Source organism: Pelophylax lessonae, assembly GCF_965119305.1.
Source record: "Pelophylax lessonae genome assembly, chromosome: 3".
NCBI lineage: Eukaryota > Metazoa > Chordata > Amphibia > Anura > Ranidae > Pelophylax > Pelophylax lessonae.
The window spans coordinates 653,056,712-653,071,865 of record NC_138770.1 but is presented as its reverse complement, the minus strand read 5'-3'; positions in this window follow the sequence as shown (position 1 = coordinate 653,071,865).

Genomic DNA, 15,154 nt, shown 5'->3' with positions numbered 1-15,154 from the left:
ATCCTTTTTGGGGTGCAGTGAAGAAAATCATTTTTGGGGTGCAGTGAACACAATCTTTTTGGGGTGCAGTGAACACAATCTTTGTGGGGTGCAGTGAACACAATCTTTTTGGGGTGGAGTGAACAACATCCTTTTTGGGGTGCAGTGAACAACATCCTTTTTGGGGTGCAGTGAACACAATCTTTTTGGGGTGCAGTGAACACAATCTTTGTGGGGTACAGTGAACAGAATCTTTGTGGGGTGCAGTGAACACAATCTTTGGGGGGTACAGTGAACACAATCTTTTTGGGGTGCAGTGAACACAATCTTTGTGGGGTGCAGTGAACACAATCTTTTTGGGGTGGAGTGAACAAAATCATTTTTGGGGTGCAGTGAACAACATCCTTTTTGGGGTGCAGTGATCAAAATCCTTTTTGGGGTGCAGTGAACACAATCTTTTTGGGGTGCAGTGAACAAAATCCTTTGTGGGGTGCAGTGAACAGAATCTTTGTGGGGTGCAGTGAACACAATCTTTGGGGGGGTACAGTGAACACAATCTTTTTGGGGTGCAGTGAACACAATCTTTGTGGGGTACAGTGAACAGAATCTTTGTGGGGTGCAGTGAACACAATCTTTGGGGGGTACAGTGAACACAATCTTTTTGGGGTGCAGTGAACACAATCTTTGGGGGGTACAGTGAACACAATCTTTTTGGGGTGCAGTGAACACAATCTTTGTGGGGTGCAGTGAACACAATCTTTGGGGGGGGGTACAGTGAACACAATCTTTTTGGGGTGCAGTGAACAACATCCTTTTAGGGTGCAGTGAACACAATCTTTGTGGGGTGCAGTGAACAACATCCTTTTAGGGTGCAGTGAACACAATCTTTGTGGGGTACAGTGAACAGAATCTTTGTGGGGTGCAGTGAACACAATCTTTGGGGGGTACAGTGAACACAATCTTTGTGAGGTGCAGTGAACACAATCTTTGTGGGGTGCAGTGAACACAATCATTGTGGGGTGCAGTGAACTCAATCTTTGTGGGGTACAGTGAACACAATCTCATACTTCTGAAGATTTGAGGGTGCTGCCTGTTCCATACTCCCCCTACTCCTCATCTAGCCTTTTAGGGGTACAAACAATAGTAATTGGGGCCTAGTGTGGTTGTGTACGTGTGATATACATACACTTTTTTTGGATCATATTTTCTATTCCGCTATTTAATCAAAAACCTTTGGGGATCAGTTAAATTGGGGGATAGTCTGTGTTGGTACGTGTGAGAGAGATCCACCTTTCCAAGTTGTTGGGGTTCATCTCATACTTCTGAAGGTTTGAGGGTGCTGCCTGTTCCATACTCCCCCTACTCCTAGCCTTTTAGGGGTACAAACAATAGTAATTGGGGCCTAGTGTGGTTGTGTACGTGTGATATACATACACTTTTTTTGGATCATATTTTCTATTCCGCTATTTAATCAAAAACCTTTGGGGATCAGTTAAATTGGGGGATAGTCTGTGTTGGTACGTGTGAGAGAGATCCACCTTTCCAAGTTGTTGGGGTTCATCTCATACTTCTGAAGGTTTGAGGGTGCTGCCTGTTCCATACCCCCCCTACTCCTCATCTAGCCTTTTAGGGGTACAAACAATAGTAATTGGGGCCTAGTGTGGTTGTGTACGTGTGATATACATACACTTTTTTTGGATCATATTTTCTATTCCGCTATTTAATCAAAAACCTTTGGGGATCAGTTAAATTGGGGGATAGTCTGTGTTGGTACGTGTGAGAGAGATCCACCTTTCCAAGTTGTTGGGGTTCATCTCATACTTCTGAAGGTTTGAGGGTGCTGCCTGTTCCATACTCCCCCTACTCCTCATCTAGCCTTTTAGGGGTACAAACAATAGTAATTGGGGCCCAGTGTGGTTGTGTACGTGTGATATACATACACTTTTTTTGGATCATATTTTCTATTCCGCTATTTAATCAAAAACCTTTGGGGATCAGTTAAATTGGGGGATAGTCTGTGTTGGTACGTGTGAGAGAGATCCACCTTTCCAAGTTGTTGGGGTTCATCTCATACTTCTGAAGGTTTGAGGGTGCTGCCTGTTCCATACTCCCCCTACTCCTCATCTAGCCTTTTAGGGGTACAAACAATAGTAATTGGGGCCCAGTGTGGTTGTGTACGTGTGATATACATACACTTTTTTTGGATCATATTTTCTATTCCGCTATTTAATCAAAAACCTTTGGGGATCAGTTAAATTGGGGGATAGTCTGTGTTGGTACGTGTGAGAGAGATCCACCTTTCCAAGTTGTTGGGGTTCATCTCATACTTCTGAAGGTTTGAGGGTGCTGCCTGTTCCATACCCCCCCTACTCCTCATCTAGCCTTTTAGGGGTACAAACAATAGTAATTGGGGCCTAGTGTGGTTGTGTACGTGTGATATACATACACTTTTTTTGGATCATATTTTCTATTCCGCTATTTAATCAAAAACCTTTGGGGATCAGTTAAATTGGGGGATAGTCTGTGTTGGTACGTGTGAGAGAGATCCACCTTTCCAAGTTGTTGGGGTTCATCTCATACTTCTGAAGGTTTGAGGGTGCTGCCTGTTCCATACCCCCCCTACTCCTCATCTAGCCTTTTAGGGGTACAAACAATAGTAATTGGGGCCTAGTGTGGTTGTGTACGTGTGATATACATACACTTTTTTTGGATCATATTTTCTATTCCGCTATTTAATCAAAAACCTTTGGGGATCAGTTAAATTGGGGGATAGTCTGTGTTGGTACGTGTGAGAGAGATCCACCTTTCCAAGTTTTTGGGGTTCATCTCATACTTCTGAAGATTTGAGGGTGCTGCCTGTTCCATACCCCCCCTACTCCTCATCTAGCCTTTTAGGGGTACAAACAATAGTAATTGGGGCCTAGTGTGGTTGTGTACGTGTGATATACATACACTTTTTTTGGATCATATTTTCTATTCCGCTATTTAATCAAAAACCTTTGGGGATCAGTTAAATTGGGGGATAGTCTGTGTTGGTACGTGTGAGAGAGATCCACCTTTCCAAGTTGTTGGGGTTCATCTCATACTTCTGAAGGTTTGAGGGTGCTGCCTGTTCCATACCCCCCCTACTCCTCATCTAGCCTTTTAGGGGTACAAACAATAGTAATTGGGGCCTAGTGTGGTTGTGTACGTGTGATATACATACACTTTTTTTGGATCATATTTTCTATTCCGCTATTTAATCAAAAACCTTTGGGGATCAGTTAAATTGGGGGATAGTCTGTGTTGGTACGTGTGAGAGAGATCCACCTTTCCAAGTTGTTGGGGTTCATCTCATACTTCTGAAGGTTTGAGGGTGCTGCCTGTTCCATACTCCCCCTACTCCTCATCTAGCCTTTTAGGGGTACAAACAATAGTAATTGGGGCCTAGTGTGGTTGTGTACGTGTGATATACATACACTTTTTTTGGATCATATTTTCTATTCCGCTATTTAATCAAAAACCTTTGGGGATCAGTTAAATTGGGGGATAGTCTGTGTTGGTACGTGTGAGAGAGATCCACCTTTCCAAGTTGTTGGGGTTCATCTCATACTTCTGAAGGTTTGAGGGTGCTGCCTGTTCCATACTCCCCCTACTCCTAGCCTTTTAGGGGTACAAACAATAGTAATTGGGGCCTAGTGTGGTTGTGTACGTGTGATATACATACACTTTTTTTGGATCATATTTTCTATTCCGCTATTTAATCAAAAACCTTTGGGGATCAGTTAAATTGGGGGATAGTCTGTGTTGGTACGTGTGAGAGAGATCCACCTTTCCAAGTTGTTGGGGTTCATCTCATACTTCTGAAGGTTTGAGGGTGCTGCCTGTTCCATACCCCCCCTACTCCTCATCTAGCCTTTTAGGGGTACAAACAATAGTAATTGGGGCCTAGTGTGGTTGTGTACGTGTGATATACATACACTTTTTTTGGATCATATTTTCTATTCCGCTATTTAATCAAAAACCTTTGGGGATCAGTTAAATTGGGGGATAGTCTGTGTTGGTACGTGTGAGAGAGATCCACCTTTCCAAGTTGTTGGGGTTCATCTCATACTTCTGAAGGTTTGAGGGTGCTGCCTGTTCCATACTCCCCCTACTCCTCATCTAGCCTTTTAGGGGTACAAACAATAGTAATTGGGGCCCAGTGTGGTTGTGTACGTGTGATATACATACACTTTTTTTGGATCATATTTTCTATTCCGCTATTTAATCAAAAACCTTTGGGGATCAGTTAAATTGGGGGATAGTCTGTGTTGGTACGTGTGAGAGAGATCCACCTTTCCAAGTTGTTGGGGTTCATCTCATACTTCTGAAGGTTTGAGGGTGCTGCCTGTTCCATACTCCCCCTACTCCTCATCTAGCCTTTTAGGGGTACAAACAATAGTAATTGGGGCCTAGTGTGGTTGTGTACGTGTGATATACATACACTTTTTTTGGATCATATTTTCTATTCCGCTATTTAATCAAAAACCTTTGGGGATCAGTTAAATTGGGGGATAGTCTGTGTTGGTACGTGTGAGAGAGATCCACCTTTCCAAGTTGTTGGGGTTCATCTCATACTTCTGAAGGTTTGAGGGTGCTGCCTGTTCCATACCCCCCCTACTCCTCATCTAGCCTTTTAGGGGTACAAACAATAGTAATTGGGGCCTAGTGTGGTTGTGTACGTGTGATATACATACACTTTTTTTGGATCATATTTTCTATTCCGCTATTTAATCAAAAACCTTTGGGGATCAGTTAAATTGGGGGATAGTCTGTGTTGGTACGTGTGAGAGAGATCCACCTTTCCAAGTTTTTGGGGTTCATCTCATACTTCTGAAGATTTGAGGGTGCTGCCTGTTCCATACTCCTCCTCCTACTGCTCAACCATCCTTTTAGGGGTACAAACAATAGTAGTTGGGGCCTAGTGTGGTGGTGTACGTGCGAGATACATACACTTTCTTTTTGATCATATTTTCTATTCCGCTATTCAATTAAAACCTTTGGGGAATCAATTCAATTGCGAGATAGTCTGTGTCGGTACGTGTGAGATCCACCTTTCCAAGTTGTTGGGCTTCATCTCATACTTCTGAAGATTTGAGGGTGCTGCCTGTTCCATACTCCTGCTCCTACTGCTCAACCATCCTTTTAGGGGTACAAACAATAGTAATTGGGGCCTAGTGTGGTTGTGTACGTGCGAGATACATACACTTTTTTTGATCATATTTCCTATTCCGCTATTCAATAAAAACCTTTGAGGATCAATTGAATTGCGGGATAGTCTGTGTCGGTACGTGTGAGATCCACCTTTCCAAGTTTTTGGGGTTCATCTCATACTTCTGAAGATTTGAGGGTGCTGCCTGTTCCATACTCCTCCTCCTACTCCTCATCCATCCTTTTAGGGGTACAAACAATAGTAATTGGGGCCTAGTGTGGTTGTGTACGTGCAAGATACATACACTTTTTTTGATCATATTTCCTATTCCGCTATTCAATAAAAACCTTTGAGGATCAATTGAATTGCGGGATAGTCTGTGTCGGTACGTGTGAGATCCACCTTTCCAAGTTTTTGGGGTTCATCTCATACTTCTGAAGATTTGAGGGTGCTGTCTGTTCCATACTCCTCCTACTCCTCATCCATCCTTTTAGGGGTAGAAACAATAGTAATTGGGGCCTAGTGTGGTTTTGTACGTGCGAGATACATACACTTTTTTGGATCATATTTCCTATTCCGCTATTCAATAAAAACCTTTCTAGGGCAAGATCTTAAATTACAGAAATATGAGGAGACCGTCAAATAAGGGCCGTGGCCTGGGTCGTGGTGCTGCTGGTAGAGCTCCTGTTGCAAGGAGAGGACGTGGTCGATCTGTGCCAGCTACACGCACAAGTGAAACACCTTCCTCAAGTGTGAGTAGGCGACAGAACCTGCATCAGTATTTGGTAGGGCATCAAACGCCCCTAGAAGTGATGAGGCCAGAACAAGTTGAGGCGATAGTAGATTGGTTTGCTGCTGACAGTGCCTCCAGTTCCTTCACATTGTCTCCCACCCAGTCTACTGCAGAAAGGTCAGAGTTGGCACCTGCAGCCAATGTCCAACCGTCTTTCACCTCACCCCCTTGCAAATCAGGCCAGCAGTCTGAGCCCCAAGCCATACAGCAGTCTCTTATTCTTTTTGAGGACTCTGTCAGCAGGGTTTCCCAGGGCCATCCACCTAGCCCTGCCCCAGAAGTGGAAGAGATTGAGTGCAGCGATGCCCAACCACTTATTTCTCAAGATGAGTACATGCAAGGATCATCGCAGCACGTCTCCGATGATGACGAAACGCAGGTGCCAACTGCTGCGGCGTTCAGCATTGTGGAGACCGACAAGGAGGGCAGGGGTGAAGACTGGGTGGAAGATGATGTGGAGGACGATGAGGTCCTCGACCCCACATGGAATGAACGTCATGCAGGTGACCTGAGTAGTTTGGAGGAAGAGGCGGTGGTCGCACAGAGCCACCAGCACAGCAGAAGAGGGAGCAGGGTGCAGAAGCGGAGCGGCCGTGCCCTAGACACTACGCCCGCTACTGCCCAACGCAGCAAGGGAACAAGCGCACCAAAGTCAGCTCAAAGGAGTTCTCTAGCGTGGAAGTTCTTTAGAAAATGTGCTGATGACAGGACACGAGTGGTTTGCACCCTGTGCAATCAGAGCTTGAAGCGAGGCATAAACCTTCTCAACCTGAGCACAACCTGCATGATCAGGCATCTAAGTGCAAAGCACGAGCTGCAGTGGAGTACACACCTTCAAAACCAAGAAACGTCTCTGGCTCATCCTGCTTCCTCTTCTGCTGCAGTCTCGGCCGCTCCAGCCACATCTGTAGTGATACCGGCACCTGCCACCCCGCAAACAGACGATCTGTCAGCAACACCACCACCTGGGTCACCAACAACCATCTCCACAATGTCCCGTGGAAGCGTTCAGCTTTCCATCTCCCAAACACTTGAGAGGAAGAGGAAGTACCCCCCTACCCACCCGCGATCCCTGGCCCTGAATGCCAGCATTTCAAAATTATTGGCCTTTGAAATGCTGTCATTCCGTCTGGTGGAGACGCACAGTTTTAAAAACCTTATGTCGGTGGCTGTCCCACAGTACGTCGTGCCCAGCCGCCACTACTTTTCCAGGCAAGCCATCCCTTCCCTGCACAACCAAGTGGGGGAAAATATCAGGTGTGCACTGCGCAACGCCATCTGTGCCAAGGTCCACCTAACTACGGATACGTGGACCAGTAAGCACGGTCAGGGGCGTTATATCTCCCTAACGGCACACTGGGTAAATGCAGTGGCGGATGGGCCTGAGGCGGATAGCAATTTGGCGCATGTCCTTCCACCACCGAGGATTGCAGGGCGCTTCAGTTTGCCTCCTGTTCCTAACTCCTCCTACTCCGCTTCCTCATCCTCTACCGCCTCCTCATCCGGACAGCGTAACACCTTCACCACCAACTTCAGCACGGCCAGGGGTAAACGACAGCAGGCAGTTTTACAACTTGCCTGTTTGGGGGACAAACCACACACCGCGCAGGAGTTGTGGAGGAGCATGGAACAGCAGACAAATGAGTGGTTGCTGCCAGCGAGCCTCAAGCCCGGCCTGGTGGTGTGCGATAACGGGCGAAATCTCATAGCAGCTCTGGGCCTAGCCGGTTTGACGCACATCCCTTGCCTGGCGCATGTGCTGAATTTGGTGGTGCAGAGGTTCCTTAAAAACTACCCCGATATGTCAGAGCTGCTGCAGAAAGTGCGGGCCGTTTGTGCGCACTTTCGGCGTTCTCACCCTGCTGCTGCTCGCCTGGCAGCGCTGCAGCGTAACTTCGGCCTTCCCGCTCACCGCCTCATATGTGACGTGCCCACAAGGTGGAACTCCACCTTGCACATGCTGGAAAGACTGTGCGAGCAGCAGCAGGCCATAGTGGAGTTTCAGCTGCAGCACGCACGCGTGAGTCGCTCTGCGGAACAGCACCACTTCACCACCAATAACTGGGCCTCCATGCGAGACATGTGTGCCTTGTTGCGCTGTTTTGAGTACTCCACCAACATGGCCAGTGGCAATGACGCCGTTCTCAGCTTAACTATCCCACTTCTATGCCTCCTTGAAAAAACAATTCGGGCGATGATGGAAGAGGATGTGGCACAGGATGAGGAGGAGGAGGAGGATGAAGAGGTAACATTTCCAAGGCTTTCAGGGCAGTCATTCGCAAGGGGCTCCGAGGGTGGGTTCCTGCACACGCAAACGCCAGGGACGCAATTGTCCAGCAGGGGCACAGTTCTGGAGGATGAGGAGGATGAGGAGGAGGAGGAGCTGGAGGAGGAGATGGAACCATGTTCACAGCAGGGTGGCACCCAGGCCAGCTCATGGCCATCACTGGTGCGTGGCTGGGGGGATACAGAGGACACGGACGATACACCTCCCACAGAGGACAGCCTTTCGTTGCCTCTGGGCAGCCTGGCACACATGAGCGATTACATGCTGCAGTGTCTCCACAACGACCGCCGAGTTGCCCACATTCTAACTTGTGCTGATTACTGGGTGGCCACGCTGCTGGATCCCCGTTACAAGGACAACGTACCGTCCTTAATTCACTCACTGGAGCGCGATCGCAAGATGCGCGAGTACAAGCGCACGCTGGTAGACGCCATGCTGCTGGCATTCCCATCTGACAGCGGGGCCACAGTGGAAGCACAAGGCAGAGGAGGAGGAGGAGGAGGTCGCCAACGCAACCAGGGCACCGCCAGCACCTCAGAAGGCAGGGTTAGCATGGCCGAAATGTGGAAAAGCTTTGTCAGCACGCCACAACAAACAGCAGCACCAGCAGCTCAGATGGAACGTCTTAGCAGGAGGCAGCATTTTACCAACATGGTGGAGCAGTATGTGTGCACACGCCTACATGTAGTGAATGACGGGTCTGCCCCCTTCAACTTCTGGGTCTCCAAATTGGGCACATGGCCTGAGCTTGCCCTTTACGCCTTGGAGGTGCTGGCGTGCCCTGCAGCCAGTGTATTATCTGAACGGGTATTTAGCACGGCTGGGGGCGTTATAACAGACAAGCGCAGCCGCCTGTCCAGAGACAATGTGGACAAGCTCACGTTCATTAAAATGAACCAGGCATGGATCCCACGGGACTTTTCCGTACCTTATGCAGAATAGCAATGGATACCGACCTTACCCACCCATTGTTCCATTTTTGCTCTTTCACACTCTTTTGGGGTGTACCCTCATTTAAAATTTTTGAAAAGAAGCAGTGTTGGCTACCTCGTCCTCCTCCTCAGGGCCAGATTAATGTAGGGGCTATTGGAGCTGCAGCTCCAGGCCCCTACCTTTTATATAGGCCCCGGGTTGGCCATATTCACTGTTACCGCTCTTCTGTCACTTGTAAACACAGAAGTCTGGCTTCTATGCTCGCTTCCCCAGGCAGCACCCTCAGAACCTCCCCACACAGCGTGAAGGCCGGACAAGGAGGGACAGTTGGCGATGCATGGATGTGTTTATGGGCTTCAGAGACAGCATCCCATGTTGAATTAGGCATGCATGGCTGCACCCTTCCTCCTCTGGGTGCATGGCAAGGCACGGCCCTTAAGGCCCTTCAAAATCCTCAGCACCAAGCCCATGATGCTGTTAATCCGGCCCTGGTCCTCCTCCACCGCCGCTTCCACCTACACCGCCCATAGGTGTGCGCAGCCTATTGCATTAAGGTGTGCACCCCAAAGTTGAAATACACATGCATGTGTTTGCCAGCAGGGAGAGTAATGTATCGGGGCCATGTACCTGTAGGCAAGGAGAAATAGAGCAGAGCAGGTCCCAGGGAGATCTTTCCCATCTCCTCACTGGCAATGCTATGTGCCCTAGGTGATTAGGGTGTGCCCAGGCACACCCAGCACACCCTGTACGCACGCCTATGTCACCGCCACATCCACCACCACCTCAACCTCCCTCCTACTCCATATGGGCCTCGTCCTTCAGAGATGAAGAAGAACATTGTTTTATTTTTCTGTTTTTTTTGTTGTTTTAAGTTATTTCCCTATCCACATTTGTTTGCAGAGCACTTGCCATGCTCTTAATTACATTTTGCTGCCATTTGCAGCACTCTAGCCCTTTCCTTTGGTGTTTTAGAGCCATTTTAGTGCCTTAAAGTTCGGGTCCCCATTGACTTCAATGGGGTTCGGTGTCCGGGAAAAGTTCGGTAAAAGTCCGGGACACGGACCCGGACTTTTTTTTAAAGTTCGGCCGAACCCGTCGAACACGGACATCTAGGTGTCCGCTCAACCCTAGTGATTATATTTGCCAATTTCTGAAACAATTTTCCAAAATGCTACTGCTAGGCAAAATGCATTTGTATGTTATAAGCATAAAATGGTGTGCAGGAATTTACTTACATGGGATATAATATGATCATTACAGGCCAATGGTAGTCTGTACTTAGTAGTAAATAAAGCACCACTTCAACCCATTATCACATGACCGCACGGTGTTCAGCATCACATGAAACCAGGACTAGGAGAATTCCCATTTTAAGGCTTTCATCACCAAAATAATAATAATAATAATAATAATAATAATAATAATAATAATGCTATATATGTATATATATATATATATATATATATATATATATATATATATATATATATATATATATACACATATTCACACACTATTTTGTCAAATGTATTGGGATGCCTGCCTTTACACGTATATGAACTTTATTTGGTGGAGGGGGGATTATGGTGTGGGGTTGCTTTTCAGGGGTTGGGCTTGGCCCCTTAGTTCCAGTGATGGGAACTTTTTTTTCTATTAAAATAACAAACATATTATACTTACCTTCTCTTTGTAGTGGTTTTGCACAGGGAATCCTGGATCCTCCTCATCTCGGGTCCCTGGATGGAGCTCCTGGCTCCTTTTCCCCTGTTGAGTGCCCCCACAGCAAGCATCCGAGCCGAGAGCAAGCTCTGTGTATCCATTCAGACATGGAGCAGCAGTTCGGCCCCACCCCCTCTCTCTTTCTCCTCATTGGCTAACTGAGTTTGATTGACAGCAACAGGAGCCAATGGCGCTGCTGCTGTATCTCAGCCAATCAGAAGGGAGAGTATCGGAGGGCTGAGGCATTCATGGACATTGCTGGACCAAGAGGGGCCTCTGGTAATTATTAGGGGGTTGAGGGGGGCTGTTGCACACAAAAGGCTTTTTATGGTAAAGAAGAACTATATCGATAGAGTGAGGGAGGATTATAACCCCTGGCAGATTTTTTTTCGTCATCTTCATTCCATTTCCCTTCACTTCCTGTCCCATTGCTAAACAGGAAGTGAAATATGCATGCAAATAAAGGGAATTCCGTGGGAACATTTCCTTCCTATTACTTTTCTGGGGAAAAAATGTGGGATTTTCTTTTACTTTCACTTGATCATAATGGTAAACAGGGCAAAAAGAGAGGGTGAATCTCCTTAACGGGAACACAGACAGCAATAAAAACTGGCAGGGTTTCTAATCCCTCTCGGCTCTATTCAAAATGAAAAAAAATGTGCCTTTAGTTATACTTTAATGCATAGAATGCATTAATATATAAAAAACAAAAAAGAAGCCTTCTGCCTTTAGAACCACTTTAAGGCGTCAGCATATCAAGACATTTTGGACAATTTCATGCACCCAACTTTTTGAGATCAGTTGGGACCAGTGCACAAAGCAAGGTCCATAAAGACATGGATGAGCAAGTTTGGAATATGGAAATTTCCCTACTTCTCATGGAATTCCTCATGTGGTATATTCATGTAAATAAAGAGTAATCTCCCATAGTGTTAAAATCATACTCACATGTTAAAACAAGTATTCATGCAATAGGTTTAAAATTTTCCATATCGACAATCATGTTACACTCACCAACTTCATATCCCGGCTGAGACCTGGAAGTGACATCACCCGGCTTCATCCTACGCATTATGTCACTGATCATGTGACTTCATTGGGGTCTCAGGGTGGCTTCTCTTCCAATTTCATTGAGTACCCATGTGTCACCTAGATCAGCCTTTTTCAACCAGGGTGCCCAAGCACCTTGGGGTGCCTTGAGGTTTCTTCAGGGGAGCCTAAAAATTTCCCAAAAATTGTATACAATTCAGTCCATCATGAATGCTGCTGCCAGGCTCATCCACCTTGCAAACCGCTCTGTGTCTGCTACCCCTCTTTGCCAATCCCTCCATTGGCTGCCACTCAACCAACAAATTAAATTCAAGCTACTAACCATAACCTACAAAGCCATCCATAACTTGGCGCCCAGCTACATCACTAATCTGGTCTCAAAATACCAACCAACTCATTCTCTTCGTTCCTCCCAGGACCTCCTGCTCTCTAGCTCCCTTGTAACCACTGCCCATGCTCACCTCCAGGACTTCTCCCATCCTCTGTAATGCTCTACCCCCATCTGTCCGACTATCTCCAACTTTGACTACTTTCAGACGATCCCTGAAAACACATCTCTTCAGAGAAACCTATATGGCAACCACCTAACAACTGTGCTCTTATTTTCTCCATCAGCCCATCCCTCACAGTTATTACCTCTTGTATCTCTTGACCGTCCCTCTTAGATTGTAAGCTCTAACGAGCAGGGCCCTCTGATTCCTACTGTATTAAAGTGTATTGTATTTGTACCGTCTACCCTCAAGTTGTAAAGCGCTGCGTAAACTGTCGTCGCTATATAAATCCTATATAATAATAATAATATACAAACCAGTGTGTGGATGAGGCTAAATTACACAAAGCCAGAGGTTTTCATTGTGCGCCATTACAACCTTCTAGTCATCAGTTGATAAGGAGGATGTCAGTCACATCCTTGCTTGACGCTTCCCTGCCCCTCTTCATCTGTTCTGGGGTAACATTAGCTGAGTGATGGAGAAAAACGGAGAGAAAAGAGAAACATTGGAATTCGAATCAGTACCAGTTTGCAAAAGTGTATTTGATTTGGAACAATAAATCACCTCTAACATTGGATGTCCTACTGGGACTTGTAGATGTTGCTGCATTATGTAAAACTATTCGTTTTTATATTTTAGAACGGGGTGCCTTGAGATTGTCCATTATTTTTAAAGTGTGCCTTGACTGAAAAAAGGTTGGGAAACACTGACCTAGATCACCAGGTAAAAAATGAAGAAAAAAGTCTAAAAATACCCAAAATAATGTCCCTACAATATCTAATAATTGGTAAGCTGCAATATACAGTATTACATTTTTTGGGGGTTTGTTACCACTTTAACCGCTTGCCAACCGCCGCATGACTATTTACTGCGGCAGTCTGGCTCTCCTGGGCAAACCGAGGTAGGGCTACATAGCTCGCCCAGGAGCCTCTAGGGGGCGAGTGAGCACGCGCCGTCGGAGGCGCGGTCCCGCCCCCGCTCGTTCCCTGACATCCCCGCGCAAGTGACCGGCGGCTCCGATGTCCGTCGGTCACTCGCTATCTCCCGCTGGAGAGGGAGAAAGGCAGGCGGCTGATGTAAACGAAGCCGCCTGTCATTCTCCCTGATCTAACTGCAGAGACTACACGATCCTGCTATGTAGGATCGTATGTCTCTGTGGTTACATCACTAGCCACGCCCCCCCCCAAAGTTAGAAACACGCCCCTAGGGATACATTTAACTCACTGATCACTAATAGAGTTAACCCGTTCCCTGCCAGTGTCATTTTTACAGTAACAGTGCATATGTATAGCACTGATTACTGTAGTAATGTCACTGGTAACCCCAAAAGTTTTAAAAATGTCAGTCAAGGGTCAGAGCTGTCCGCCGCAATGTTGCAGTCCCACAAAAAAAAATTGCAGATCACCGCCATTACTAGTTAAAAAAAAAAACAATAAAAATGACATAAATCTTTCCCATAGTTAGTAAACGCAATAACTTTTGGCAAACCAATCAAAATACGCTTATTACAGAGCTTCATTAACTTTTTTTTTATTTTTTATTTGCCCATAGTTTAGCTCTATGTACAGCATTGCCTTCTTATAACACAAGCTCTCACATTTTGTACATGTGCTCTGGGAATGGCGGTAACACCGAGTATAATGGGCATTCCTTCTCTGTCTGTTGAGGTTTTTCTATGCCTCATGCCTTTGCAAATATTTTTCTTCTCACAAATGTCTGAGTGTTCATCTAGTAAATATTCCCGATCCCACTTGTATTTGTTATTGCTTCTAGTGAAGAATTCCGAATTTAATAATGGTTCAATAGGCAATTATGGATCATTACTGAATAGCACATTTTGCAAAACAGCAAGCTGCAGCTAAGAATAGTTCAGTGTTATTGAGTTCCTAGAAAAGGGTTTCCATCTTACCACTTTATAAATGAAAAGGTTTATTCCTGCTTTAAAGAGAAACTTTAGTGCATGTTCAGTAAGTTTACAACTGTTCCTGTAATTATTATTGTATTATTGTAACATAGAGTTATATACTAGAAAACAAATAGAAATCACTCCAACATTGTGCAAAATCTTCAATAAAATTTTATTAACAAATATATCTTGTACTCACAAAGGTACTTAGTACAATTGTGTATAACATAAAATCCATTCCAGCTGAGACATGCTTAGACCAATAGACACAGATACCCTGTCAGTTCTGTACAATAAAATGTAATTGCTGACTTAAAGCAGAACTCTAGATAAATTAGATAAAAAACATAAACATCAATAGCCGTCTAAAATATAAAATAACAAAAAAAAAAAAAAGACCTAAAGATCGCTTTTACTGCAGTATTTATTTTCAATCCAGAGATTTCCCCTGCAGTACTATATTTCTGCCACTAGAAGTCAGAGTTACATAGTTGGTGAGGTTGAATAAAGAAACCAGTCCAACCTGTGTCGGTGTGTGTTTACGTTAACCACTTTAGCCCCGGAAGATTTGGCTGCTCAAAGACCAGGCCCTATTTTGCGATTCGGCACTGCGTGACTTTACCGGACAATTGCACAGTCGTGCGATGTTGTACCCAAACGATATTGGCATCCTTTTTTTTCCCACAAACAGGGCTTTCATTTGGTGGTATTTGATCACCTGTGCAATTTTTATTTTTTGCGCTATAAACAAAAAAAGAGCAACAATTTTGAAAAAATAACAATATTTTTCACATTTTTTTTATATGAAATTCTCAAAAAAAAA